We start from the raw sequence: 14443 nt of genomic DNA, 5'->3' as shown, positions 1-14443 counted from the left end.
CCACAGAAAGAAAAATGGCCGAAAAGAACCAGCAGCTTCTCCATCCGAGAACGCCGAGAGCGAACTGACCCCACACCCAGGTGAAACAAAGGAGTAGCCAGGCCCACCCCACCCTCAATGGGCAGCTCTTCTGTCTTCCTTAAGTACAGCCATTTGTCCCCTAGCAACATGCATATGGGAAAAAATTCCTTTAATAGGAAAAAAAAAACCTAGGACTAAACTAAAACCCCAACAGTGATTAGTTTAAAAAAAAAAAAATCAAACTCATTCATTCCTGGAGCACCTCTTGGAAGTTAAGAGCTATAAAAGCTGAATGTTCTGTATCAAATCACTTCTGGAGAGGGGAACATGCAAAGGTGCTCACAGCAGTGAGGTGCTTTCCAGGGACATTACAACTCTATCTCAGGAAAGGACCAGTGTCTGTTCCCAGTCAAACACCAGGCTGTTGCCTAGTGAGTAGTGCAGTGACATCATGGATTGCCCATATTCTGGTTCAAAGCCATGTATGCATCAAAACCTTTAATTCGGTCAGCTCTAGTATATGAAATCAGAGTAACTTCTTCCCCGCTGATCTTGAAAGATTTGTAGATTCAGTTTCTGTTATCATCCTGTATTTCCATGGATGGCTCATATGACGTATTGCTAAAGGGCTAATGTTTGTAAACCATGCTGGCCCAGCAGAGAAAAGTAGGCAAATATAGATGGATTAACACTTCTTCAGGAAATATTTTGATCATTTCTATTACATTCATTGAACACAGAGAACACAGAGAAAGCTACTTGACAAGAGTGATAAATTTTAATTTTCATTTCATTCTCAAACTTTGTTTTGCACTAATGGAATGCCTTTAAGACCTCACAACTGGTCCTTCTGTACAGGACAAAACTGAGTTCTACATGAAGTAAAGAGTAACTAGTACTATCTTCTGTTATTCTTACCTTACTGTTCTCAGAAACATTGTTTTTTAAATCAGATATGCTTTATACCAACATTCTATACCTTAAAGGATTTGATGCATCTAAAGGAGTTACCATTCCTTGTGATCTAACATCTGTCCTAATCCTCAGCTGGTGTAAATCAGAGTAACTACAGTGACATCTTAAATATAGCCCACACTTAATGTTGTTCGTCACAGCCTCTAATAAGATTGCTGCCATATGAACTATTCTTCTGTAATGCACACAATAACAGGTTTCCTGTAGTCCCATTTATAAATGTAGTCTATTAAGAAATTAGAAAAATACCATGTCCTGAAGAGAGTAAAAAACATACCAAAAGTGACCAGCACAATCTACAGATAATTAACTTCAATGGATGGTTGGCTACAATAATTTAATTGCCAAACACTAAATACTAGTCAATTCAAAGGTTATAAAATGTGGTTATTGAACAAAATTAAGGTATGTTAGAATAATATTTCCATGCAGACGTGCTATATCTCTGTGGCATATCTCATACTGGAGTGTGAACTTGCACAGTATTGCACTTCTAGTGACAGCAGCAACATGTGGATGATTGCATCCTTTAAAACAATCTGTATGGAACAGCATTAATTCTCTAATCAGTAAATGTTCTCACTTCTGCCTTTTCACAACAGAAAGTGAAAAGGTATTATATTCATTGAGGGGTTAGGAAAGAATAATACAAATCTGTTAACTTGTGTCTCAAGCTATATTTTACAGTAATTTTAAAGTTTTCACTTCATATTAATGAAGAAAAGAAAAAGCCTAGAAAAGATGTGCTACTTTGCACAAGCTTGTATGAGGAAAAGCAATTTTTACTATGCTGTCTGTCATGACTACCTAAGTTTTTCACCTAGTAAAATCTACAGATTGCCAACTATTATTGTTGTTAGTAACTGTGGCTAATGCAAAAGCATTTTTGTTTAGTTACATTTGAACTGCAATCAAATCTCTAATTTATGTACTGGGTTTTCCCTTTTATTTTTTGCTGAAGTTCTGGCATGGATAATGTAGTGAAAAAGTGGAGTAAATAAAAGATAAATAAAGGAGAGTTACAGAAGGCAGAGAAGACCAAAGTGGAAAGGTATCTACTAATGTAGAGCTAAGAACAAAATAGTGGAAAATGTATAAAAAAGGAGTTTAAAAAAGGAGGTTTGCTAGTATAAATAAAAAGAAACACTAGAAAGGAGGAAGAAACAGTTGAGAAAAACAAAGCATTTAGGAATAGAGAAAAGACAAAGGGAAGAAGGTCTTGTAAATAAAGAAAGATGAATCTAAGAGGTTTTGAAAAAAGTGGAAGCATTTGTTTCTAACTTAGACACTCTTCTCCTCTCTCTCTGCCTTCATGCATCTCCAATTCTCAGTTGAATTATGAGAGGTAGAAATGTTAAAATTACTTTTCCAAATCAACACTGAGAATTTTGCAGACCGTCCATGGGAAAGCAAACTTCAGTGTGATATTTTATAACAAATCCTGAAGTTAAACAAGCCCTACAGAACTGACAACCTCATTTCAAGTCTCTGTTGGGGCCTGAGTCACCATTTTAGAGCGTCCTACACCACAACGATGAACATTTCATACCCATGATTCATCTCCCTCTTTATTGCCTTCTCCCTATACTTTCATCCATGAGCAGAGTTCTTTTGCAGCTTTCACAATCTTCTGTTACCCTATTTAAAAGAGTTCTGTCCAAGAAGTTCTCCCCTCCAGAGTTCAACTAATAGCTGATTCCACAAAGTGTGTGAAAAGATTAACATCAGCAGACATCAGATGTCATTGTGTCTTCCAATTATTTTATAGTCCTTTTTCATGTTCCTGTCCTATTCTTACATTTTTTTTAAATATGAATCATAGATCCAGGAAAGCCATATACAATGCTGTGAAGAAACTGTCATTCCTCAAAAATATTCAGAAATTTGCCTTGGAGCTACCTCAGACTTCTGCAGTGTTACATGGTCAAAGGCCTGCAGCCACCCACATATTTTCTGTATTTGTTTTGTCACCATCAGTTTCAATTTCTGGCCTCTTGGTTGTCATCTTTATATTGAAATCTTTCTCCTAGTTTTTTTCTTCTTTACTCTCTATCTTTACCTCCTTCCAAGATCATGTTTGGCTTGGTGCTGTCAGTGTATCACCTCTTTCCTCTCCAGTTGTGTACCTTATAGAACAACAACTTCTTCTCCTTACCCTGAGAATTTCAATGCAACATGAAACTGGTGAAATGGCTTACCAGTTTTAGGGCATCATTGTCTTTAATGAGGATGTTTTAACACTGAATCTAAATTTTCTTGCCAATTCTGGATAATTTGAATACTCTCTTTTTCAATCTCTTTTCTCAATGGAACATATAATTATTCCTAGATCTGATCTTATAAAATTGGGTTTTACAGGACCTCTTTTCTATATGCTGCTCTTTTGGCCTACAACCAATTAAGATTACTCTGCTCTGTCCTACCTGCAGACTTCTTTTCTTTCCGCTTCCCCTTCCCCTTCCCCTTTCTCTTCCCCTTCCCCTTCCCCTTCCCCTTTCCTTTCCTTCCTCTTCCCTTCCCTTCCTCTTCTCTTTCCTTTGTTTTTTTTTCCTCTCCCCATCCCTTCAAATCAAATGTGTTTTAAAACCAGAGGGATCACTTGGGAAAAAAACATTTAAAAATCTCCACCATTTTCTTTTTGTCTTCTTTGGTTGTGATTTCAGATCATTTTTGAACCTATCATGATCATGACATCAGAGGATGTGTTGCTCTAATTTTATGCTTACATGTAGGGTTGCAAGAAAGGTATCAAGTATGATAAAATTTTTTTAGAATATCTTCCTTCCAAATGAGCCTTCAAAATGATGAGAAGAGAGATAAAATTCTCCTTTTCTTCACAAGATAAGAACTTTACTCATATCACACTTGCCCCTTGCCCTTTTTGTTTTTCTCCCATAGCCAGCAGTAGGTGTTAACCTGCTTTGAAACCTTGTTATAATTGGGGAATAAGAAAACACTTATATTTTTTTTTATTTGGAAGTAAAAGACAGGTCAGCTTTACTTTCTGATGTAGGAAACCCTTAGGGCTTTATTTTCAAGTTGCAAAATATGTGAGTGGAAGGAGGGCTCAGCAATCACAACTTTTAAACCACAGCAGATGAAATCTATCCTCTCCCACACACAATTCTTATTTCAGGTAAAAAAGAGTGTGACAGTTGTTATTACTTACAGGTATAGACAGCATCTGCTATTCTGAAGGATGAAAAGAGGTCCCACACCTTTGCAGCAGTGAAGATAAAGCATTCAGGTTTTAACTCCCAGTAAAGCTTTTCTGCAAATGGGAAGCTCATTTAAATAAACTCTATTTCCAGCCATGCTGCAGCTCTCATGATGGAGGGAATTCACTGCAGTCAAAGAATCACTGTTTCTCAGATAGTTTGTTGTCCCAGGAGGCAGAGGCTTCTGCATTGTGAAATCCTTCTTGATCAAGACATCCAAGACAGTCTGAGTGTCCAATATAATTTTTTCTTTGCATTGCACAGTGAATCAGAGAAACACCTCTACTCAAACATCTTGAAGTCATAAAAAAGTCAACAGAAGGAACCCAAAGAGTTGTTTTTGACTAAATCTCTCTACTGGTGAACAGTAGAGACAGTAAACTTTTTTTTTAATTCCTTCATACTAATTCCTCTTATGTTTGTGTTTGCAAATAGAGTTTTTTTCCTAACTACATTTCAGACTCTTTTTACATTGAATTGCTATATTTCTTCATTGAGTATCCTTCTCATTTAATACATGTTTTTTAAAAAGCTGTACTGCCATCATTTCTCCTGTAGAACCAATAAGAAGTTGTCTCTGAAAACACTGATCCTGATCTTATGGGAACCAATGGAAAAATGTCCCATAGGCTTCTGAGCAGTAGGATTAGGCTTTAAATAGGTATTTGACCAAATATGTAGAATAAAAGGGTTTCATCAATTTATAAAATAGGCTTCTCTGAGAAACTCCTTTTACAATACAGACCTGGAGCTAGGAAAATTAGGATCACTAAGAGAGTTTGCAAAAATGTTGGCTTTTTCATATAATTTCTTCTCTGTAGGCTAGCATTGATGTATTTTTGATCTGAGCTGAAGGAGTTTTCCTCCTGAAATATTGTTGATTAAGACATTTATTATACAAAATGGGCAAATGCAGAGGTGGCATTTCAGTTTCTATAAACTTTTTACCTTTGGGCAGATTTAGAAGTGGAAAGATGTTTTTAAAGAGTAAATTTATTGGTTTTGTAACATTTCAGGAAAATCTTTTTAGAATTAACTTCCTATATCTCAGGAAAACAGACTAATGTCCTCTGCTTGTTCTGATAGCCTCCCTTTAATTTCTTCCTCTGACCTCTCAATTTGTGCTTTTTTCAAATCTTTTTCTCATTTATTTTTTCTCTTAATGTAGACTTCTCTTTATCCCCACATCTGCTGTCTAGCCAGGGTATGATACTTTTTTTACCCTCCGCACATGCAGTCCTGTAAAAACGTGGCAGATTGCAGAGTTCAAGTGTTCCAAAATGTGAAGCAAAACAGCTGCACCTAATCACTTGCATAAGGAAGGGGTTTGGAGCTTCAGTTTCAGCTCTCATCTGCCTGGAATCCCATATTCCCTGTGTCCAGTTTGAGTGACAGGCAATGTCAGAGGTCTTTGATATATGGACATCATATTCAGAGCCAGTGGAGGAGACCCTTATTTAACAGCTGCAGCATATTTTTTAAATTGATATAACTTCCAGACATTTTAAATGTTGTTCCCACAGAGAGAAACACACCATCTTTAGCAGTCATTTATCAAGCTAGAGATAATTCAAATTATGGAACTGAATGGGTGTTTCATGCATCACTTATCTATAAAAGTCACAGAGGATGTCAGGCATACAGCTGCTTGCAGAGACAGAGTCCATTGCATTTTTTTCTTTAATGCACCCTGAATGTTTCCCCATGAGGACTACATTTCCTCAAAGGGTGCTGTACATTTCACTTAAAAGGTCTTCTTGAGCTGAACTGTCTGACTTTTTACCTTGATGCATCTTGGGCAAATCAAGTTTGCAAAGAGTAAGCCTGAGTAAAGTGATGCAGGAGACTATATGATCATTGCATAAGGTTCTCCTCATCTGATCAACCAGATTGTCTGACCTAATGAAGTACAAAACTGGGTGTGAGGAAACTATTTTCTCCTGTGATGTATAACACACAGAAGAATTCACAAACTTTCTGATTCACAAAAAAAGGTTAAAAAGTAAAATTAATGGAAAACATATAAGAAATGAAAAGCCAACTCTCCTCCAGTGCATAGCTGACTTTCAAAATCTTGCTGATCAAGATGATAATTTGTAAAGTATGTGGAGACAAAAGGTGACACTTAACATTGGAATGATAAGAAATCATGATGGATGATATATTAAATATAATTACCAAAGGACAATTACATGTATTCTATTATGCATTGCCATTGTATTTATTTATTTAGATGTGATATAATTCTGCTGAAATGGTTTGATTTAACCTTTGCTACAACATTTTATCAAACTGATCTTTGTGATCAGTGGTGCTCTGTAATGTGAAGAACAAGGTGCAGAAGGCAATAGTGGATGCCAGTGCTTTCAAACCAAGCTCTGATCACCAAGCACAAATGCAAACGTCAGTTAGTACTTTCAGTTCTGTCCTTCTGCAGTTCAAGTGCAGGAACAATTATCCCCGTCAATATTTATTGGCCTAATTCTAAACAGACAGCTGCATGTGTACAGGCAACAGTCCTGTTAAAGTGCTGTTGATTTTCAAGCATAGAGGCTGAAATGGACTACAGAGTTACTGAGAATGAGTAGAAGTGCACTTCCCTAAGGTAAAATACACTCTGAATTATGAAATTAGATTTTTTTCATGGTTCTGTTTGGTGGATTTAATCTGGGCAATCCCCTCTATTCATCTCTGGAACATGTCTTTTTCAATTTTTTTCCTGGAGTCCATTGCAAAAAAACCTTGATTGCCTTGTTGTCTGATTGGTCACTGTGGAGTCAGAAAGGAAGATAGTATTAAGGAGGGCTTTTTAATTTGATTTCTTCTCAATTTAACTCCTTACAAGACTATGCTTGTTTTCTTGGGTCCTCTGTTCTAAAGTAAGTCATAAATTGGTCTGGTTTTGATTCCTCCTCTATAAAGAATTTAATGCCATTCTAACACATGACAGAAGACACTGATTTTAGCAACCAAAAAGAAATGGGTTTGCCAGTGAAAAAGCATGTGCTTTTAGAATTATAATTTTTCAAGAGATTCATCCTATTAAACTTGCATCATACTGTTTATTTCTGAAATCATATATTTTAAGGTAAATATCTTGCTGCTAAATATATATATGTTAGAGTTAACTGACACAGATATATATATAAGTTTAAGTAGCAGAATGAAGAAATTACTTAGCAACATGCAGGGAGTAAAAGTAGTGGAAACAAAAGCTTCCTTTTTATTCACAGACTAAATACAGCATACAGCAGCTGCACTGCATGCTAAGCCCATATTAGCCTCTTTATGACCTCAGTTTTGACCTTAAACAAGGTTTCTTGCTCCATTTAAGAGAAGATATTTTTCTTTCTAACATGATTTCTCATGAGCTTGTTTAGAATGTAGCTTTTGGTTAGCCTCATGGAAATAAGCTAAATACCTGCATTTGATATTACAGATTTCTTCATTTATGGGAAGATAAGGTCATCTTATATGAAGTCCGTGCAATGATTTTCCTTGTGATTACAAAGCCAAGACTTGGTGCTTGACTGTTCCATGGTGTGCTTCCAGTTTATAAAACTAAGCCATCTGCTTTGTCGTTAGAATGTAAATCCTAGCTACAAATATACTTACTCAGAGTGTCCTACAGAAGCCACTCAAGAACATGGTTCACATTGCTAGTGTTTTAGGATTTCTCTGTGCTCATCAATCTGAGCAACTCTCTAATCTTGGCATGGTAACAAAACATTTAAGGCACTAAATATAAGAAACCCAAAGAAATAAATAGTCTTCATTGTGTGTGGTAATGGAGAATAAATCAGTTTCCAAGTTTCTCCGTAAAGGACAGAAAAAATGACCCTATTTGAACGCCAGACTAGGCAATGTCTGTGTCATAAAATTGACTGAAAATACTAACTTTTTTTCTCGTTTTGTACAGTGTTGAACATCCAGAAGCCCAAAATGCTTAGGAATTTGCAGACTGAGAATTTGTTTTCCAAAGAAAGTAAGAGAAAGAATAAGCAGAATACTTAAGTCTATCTTCATGGGTCTGTTGTCAAAGGTGAGAAAACATGTCAGCAAGTCACACTTGGGGTTTCTTTGTAGACTGTGAAGATAAATCCAAAAAAGGAACTTCATGTACAGTTTTGGATTTTAGGGTTAGGCACCAGGTACTTGAAGTTTAAATGTTGCACTTGAGTGATCATTAAGCACCAAAAATCCTTTGGTCTTGCTCTTTCCTCACACAAAGATGAAAGTGGTTCTATGTTTCTATGACAACACCACTAATTGCTGTATTACTAACAACCATATTAAACTTCACTTTGGACCTACTTCATGCACATGCAGTCTTAGTCTTGATTTGTTCTTGGGCAGAAATTTTTCATTTGGACTAAATCCTGTCACTTGATAATCATTTTTATTTTATTCTGTATACAAATTATAAGTATCACAACATATTCTTCCAGATTTTCATTCACTCCTCACTAGCTCAGAATTCAGATGCAGTAAAACTCAGCTCAATATACTAAAATCAGACCCTTCTCTACCTAAACTTTAGGACTATCTGAGGTTTTCCTGTTCTGTCTACAAACAGTCAGGCTTTTGCATTGCCTGTGTCAAGGACCATCAAAATTCATGAACTTCCACTGGAAAGGATGCTGCAATTTGCACAGAAAATAATATATATCTAAGCTGTGTTTCTATTCATTTTTCCAATTGTTTAGAAACCAGTTTCTTGTAGTGAAGCTGTGAATATATTGTCACCCCTAACATTTTGCTGCTCCACTTGGATCCTTATGTCTGTGGGGGTTGTTGAGATTCATCCAAGAATCCTCAGAGCTACCTGACATCATAGGAAAACCTCTCTAGATTATTTTTGAGCAGTCTTGGGAATCAGAAGAAGTCCCAGCTGACTGGAAGCTGGCCAACATTGTCCCAGTTTTCAAGAAGGGCAAGAAGAAGGACCCCAGAAACTGCAGGCCTGTCAGTCTCACTTCAGTGCCTGGTAAAGTTATGGAGAAAATTATTCAGGGAGGTATTGAAAAACACCTGAAAGACAACGCAGTCATCGGTCACAGCCAGCATGGCTTCGTGAGTGGGAATTCCTGCTTATCAAACCTGATTTCCTTTTATGACAAGGGAGCCCATCTTATGGGTTCCCTTGATCAAGGGAAGCCAGTGGATGTACTTTTTTTGGATTTCAGTAAAGCTTTTGATTATGTCTCTCACAGGATCCTTATGGACCAAACGTGCAGCACACAGCTGGATGAACACATCATGGGGTGGGTGAGCAGCTGGCTCATGGGTGAGGCACAAAGGGTTACAGTGAATGAGGTGACATCAGACTGGTGACCTGTCACCAGTGGGGGTCCACAGGGCTCTATCTCTGGATGAAGAGCCCTGTGCTCTTCAACATCTTCATAAATGACTTAGATGCAGGAGTGGAAGGGATACCAAGCAAGTTTGCAACTGGGAGGAGCTGCAGTATCCATTGAAGGCAGAGACACCTTGGCAAATTAGAGTGCTAAGCAATCACCAGCCATATGAAGTTCAACAAGGAAAAGTGCCAGATTCTGCACCATCCCATTCTGGGATGGGGCAGCTCTGGATGTATGGGCAGATGGGGAATGAGAGGCTGCAGAGCAGTGCTGTGGAAAGGGACCTGGGGGTCGTGGTCAATGGCAAGTTGAATATGAGTCAGCAGTGCCCTGGCAGCCAGGAGGGCCAAGCGTGTCCTGGGGGCATCAGGGACAGCATTGCCAGCTGGGCACAGGAGGGGATTGTCCCGCTGTGCTCTGAGCTGGGGCAGCCTCACCTCGAGTGCTGGGGGCAGTTTGGGGTTCCACAATATAAGAAAGATATAAAGCTATTAGAGAGCATCTACAGAAGGGAAACAAAGATGGTGAAAGTCCTTGAGGGGAAGCTGTATGAGGAGTGGCTGAGGTCACTTGGTGTGTTCAGTCTGGAGAAAAAGAGACTGAGGGGAGACCTCATTGCAGTCTGGAACTTCCTTGAGAGGGGAAGAGGAGGGCAGGCACTGATCTCTTCTCTCTGGAGCCCAGTGACAGGACTCAAGGGAACGGCCTGAAGTTGTATCAGGGGAGTTTTAGGTTGGATATCAGGAAAAGGTTCTTCACCCAGAGGTGGTTGGGCACTGGAACAGCTCCCCAGAGAAGTGGTCACAGCACCAAGCCTGACAGAATTTAAGAAGTGTTTGGATGAAACTCTCAGGCATACAGTGTGACACTTGGGGATGGTGCTGTACACGGCCAGGAGCTGGGCTCAATGATCCTTGTGGGTTCCTTCCTACAGTTTCTTCTATGATTCTGGGATTTTTTTCATCATCATGTTTGTTCATATGGCATTATTGCAATATTTGAAATTCTATCTGGAGTCAAGCTTTAGAAATACATTGAAAGAGAGTGTTCCTCTGAGAAACACAACTGAAGTTTTAGGTTAAACTCAGATAGATTCAAACTGTCTTTGAAGCTTTCCCTGAACTGAACCTCTAAAAATTGTTTTCTCTTATACTGGTGGTTTAAACTCCCTTAGTTTGCATAAATGCCTAAAAAATTTAGACCTCTTGGTAATTATGTTCTCTTTTCTTAGGTCTCTGTCACAGACTTTTTTAAGAATGTGGGACAGACTTCCCACCTGTCCAGGTTCTGACCAGGACAGGGTTAATTTTTGCTGTAGCCAGAAGGGAGCATGGCTAGGAGCTGGAGATTCTTCTCTACCACCTCATGTTGTTGCTAGGGGCAGGGTAAAGAGATTGTCTTCCAGGGAAAAGAGTTTCCTTCCAGCCAAGAAAACATGGAGGGGGAGCCAGCTAGTACTGTCTGTTGTCATGAGCTCTGCAGTGAGCATCTTTGCATGTGAATCACTTTCTCTCATAAACTTACTGTTAAAAGTACCAGTTGATCAACTATAATATATGTTACTGTTCATTTTTCTTATGTCATTCCTATTTCCAGTACATTTTTCTTATCACAACCATATCTTTGCCTTTTGTGCCTCCAACAGGAGTGGGGGAAGTGGAGAGATGCACTTTTTTTATTTCTTTTCTTCTGTTTTTTTTTCTTTTTCTTTTTATTTAGTGGGAGTACTAAATTGGAGAATACGAATCCTAAACAACATCACCTAAAAGCCACAATGATAAACCAACAAGTACAGCTTTGGACCATGAGATAAAGACAGTGAGATCTCCTTCCAGCTGACTACCTCAGAAGGCTAAGAATAACATTGAAAAAACAGTGGGAATTTGGGTGGACAGTCAGTCTATCAGGAAGTTTCTGTTTCACAAAGAAAGTAATAGGGGGAGTTACTATTTGCTGTACTTTGTTATATTAAATTTCTACTGTATAATGTAATCAAAGAAATGGGAGGTTAGGTCTCTCACTCTTTACCTTCATTTACCAGAATCTATTTTATGGTAGTTTGGCAACTAGCCTCTGTCTTGTTTTGTCTCTGTCTCTGGACACCCACTGTTAAACAGTGAGCAAAGCATGAAACCACCAGCTGATTTCATGACAGTGCTCTAAAAAGTACCAGTTGATCAACCACAATATACGTGGCCAACTTCTGTTCTTTGGTCTGAGAAAAGTTAAGTCACCTGTGGAACCTTATATTAAAAAAAACCCTCTCGTCTGTGCTTTGGGAATACCAGCTGTCTTTCTTTTATGTATGCACACAGCAGGCTAAAACAGGACCACAGCTATCAACACTGGCTCTGAAGATTGGTTAGAGATCATATTCTACTCCTGTTGCTTGTTTGCGGAACTTTCTATGTGTAAATCAGTGGATGGCATTGTCTACCTGAATCTGAATTTGCAGAGTAAGAAGCTGATAGCTTATCCTATATTTCACTATAAGCGAAAGACACGTCTATAGGCAGCTGCAGTGTGTGTTATTTTCTTGAAAAGTGTCTCTTTTGAAACAGTGTATCTGTTTCAGGCTTTCAGATAAATACATATTTGTCAGACTTTAAAATATTCATAAAATTTATAACAGAGTAGTATATAACTTCAAATAACCTGTATAAATTCTTTTAAGAACTAATTATTATTTAACCACTAGGAGTGCTCTGTTCTATAGCTGGTTATAAATATATTTATTAATAATGGTGTAATTGCCTAACAGATTAAAATAGTTCATGCCCAGCCATTCTTGAACTTCATGTAAATATATCTTAGGTCATAGAATGTGCTTGTTAAAACTTCATCTTTAATATACTTATGAAAATAAGCAGCTACATATCTGCTAAAGCCATTTTTTTCAGTAGAGATTGACAAATTTTACCTCTTCCTCCCCTTTGTTATGTCAAATACAATTATACCCTATTAAGGACTAATATGTCATTAAATTAGATATATTAAATCGGGGGTGACAGACACCAAAGAAATATGAACTATTACAATGAAAAAGAGGTAGCTCTGAAAGGCTTAAACACCCTACCCTTTCACCTTAGATGACTAGGATTCAATTCCTGCTTTGATCACCAACAAAGAAAAATCTGGTAGTCAGATATGAGTCTGTCAGAAAATCCACATCACTCTGGCAGTTCCTGCTCTACAAAGCCCTAGAGCTTGAGTAGCAGCTAGGGCAGTCCTTGAAACTGTTTTGGGTGTGAAAGTTACAATTAATTCAGTCCGCATTAAGCTTCGGCAGGAAAAAAATCTTCTGATTTCAAAGTGATAAGAGCTCTTAAATATTTTAATTCTTCCTTATGATTGATCTGATACTTTTCCAACAACTGTAGAATTTCTAGTAAAAAAATTAAAGAAGGTATGTAAAAACTGAGAAGGAAGCACCAAAGATTGTTATCTGTGGTCTGGTTAAAAATCAGTCTTCACTGTGTTCAAATTGCCACCATAATCTTAAATTCAGCTGTGCCTTCCCCCTTCTCACCCTCTCGAAAAAAAAAAAAATTACTGGTTGTTATTCTGCCTTTGCAATTAATCAGCTTTGTAAAGTGCTTCATTTGGTGCGTTCACACTGTTTAAATAAATCTGGAAACACTAACCTTGCCATGTTCAGAAGTCGAGTGTGGGTATGAATCTTTATAGTACAGGGAGTAAAATACTTCAAGGCATATCCACAAGAGATTTCATATGGACAATCAGAATTTATTTTCCCAGTGGATGGTGTAACCAGTGTAAGTGAGCACTGTGGCATGTTTTAAGGTCTCCTTAACCTGTCTGTGCAAATTGCATAAATCACAGCAATAAAGTCTCTCTATTCAACATACTGAAGCTGAAGAGCACTGACCAGCTTTTGACCTCCTACTCTGGGCCCCAACTGACCCTAACTTAGAAGTTCAGGCGGTCAATAGCAGGTCACTGGGGGTATCTGCAGTCTTGCTTAATTTCAATTTGATTGCAAGGTTAAACATACGCTCCACAGGTAACCTTTGCTGCCTTAAGTCTTCCTGACCACTACAGCACATGAGGCTCTTATGAAGCCCCCAAAGATGTGGAGAGTGCATGGGGAGGTAGGGGAGAGAAAAAAATAATAACCAATGTTGCTTTTTGCTGACCATCTCCAGTTTGGCATAGACCAAGTTGGTCATTTATCAGTATAATGGATCTACAGACAGCCCTAAACAATTGTCAAACATTCTTTTAAAAGCCATTAGTTTTTCAACTAATATATATCTGGTTTGAGCATTTGTTGAACCCTTCACTTGTCACTGAAAAGGGCCTGTTAAACTAAACAGAGGCCTGATCAGTTTTCAGTGAGCTTTGAGCCTCAGAGTTCACCTGGGTCACCTAAAAGATTTATGACAGCCTGGTACCGGCATCTGGCTGGAACCGTGAGTTCAGCGGCAAGCTCAGCCTCCCCCCACATGCCAAGTCCCGCAAGGCTGCCCTGCTGTTCCCAGAGGCTGCCACAGAGGCAGCAATATTGATGACCTGTACAGATACCAAAGTGGACATCAATAAAAGGAGATGGATGTGAACCATCAGAGTGACATGCCTTGCTGCTGGGGTGGCTGGGGAGGTGGGGAAACAGGTTAAAAAAACACAGGAGAGTTATTTATATAAGCTTCAAGGACAAGGAGTTTGTCACTACTTGCTTGAGAATTTAATCTTAACATGTTCTTTCTACTGGTTTCCATCACTCTCCAGTTTTACATGCATATAGACTGAGAACAACATTGTTTTTTGCAATAACCATCTCTTAGGTTTAAAACACACTAAAGAAATATATAAATGAGATCTAAATCTAAAATGTGATTTGTGTACTTG

This window comes from Corvus brachyrhynchos, unplaced genomic scaffold (assembly GCF_000691975.1).
Source record: "Corvus brachyrhynchos isolate BGI_N302 unplaced genomic scaffold, ASM69197v1 scaffold213, whole genome shotgun sequence".
Taxonomy (NCBI): Eukaryota; Metazoa; Chordata; class Aves; order Passeriformes; family Corvidae; genus Corvus; species Corvus brachyrhynchos.
This window is presented reverse-complemented; position numbering follows the sequence as displayed.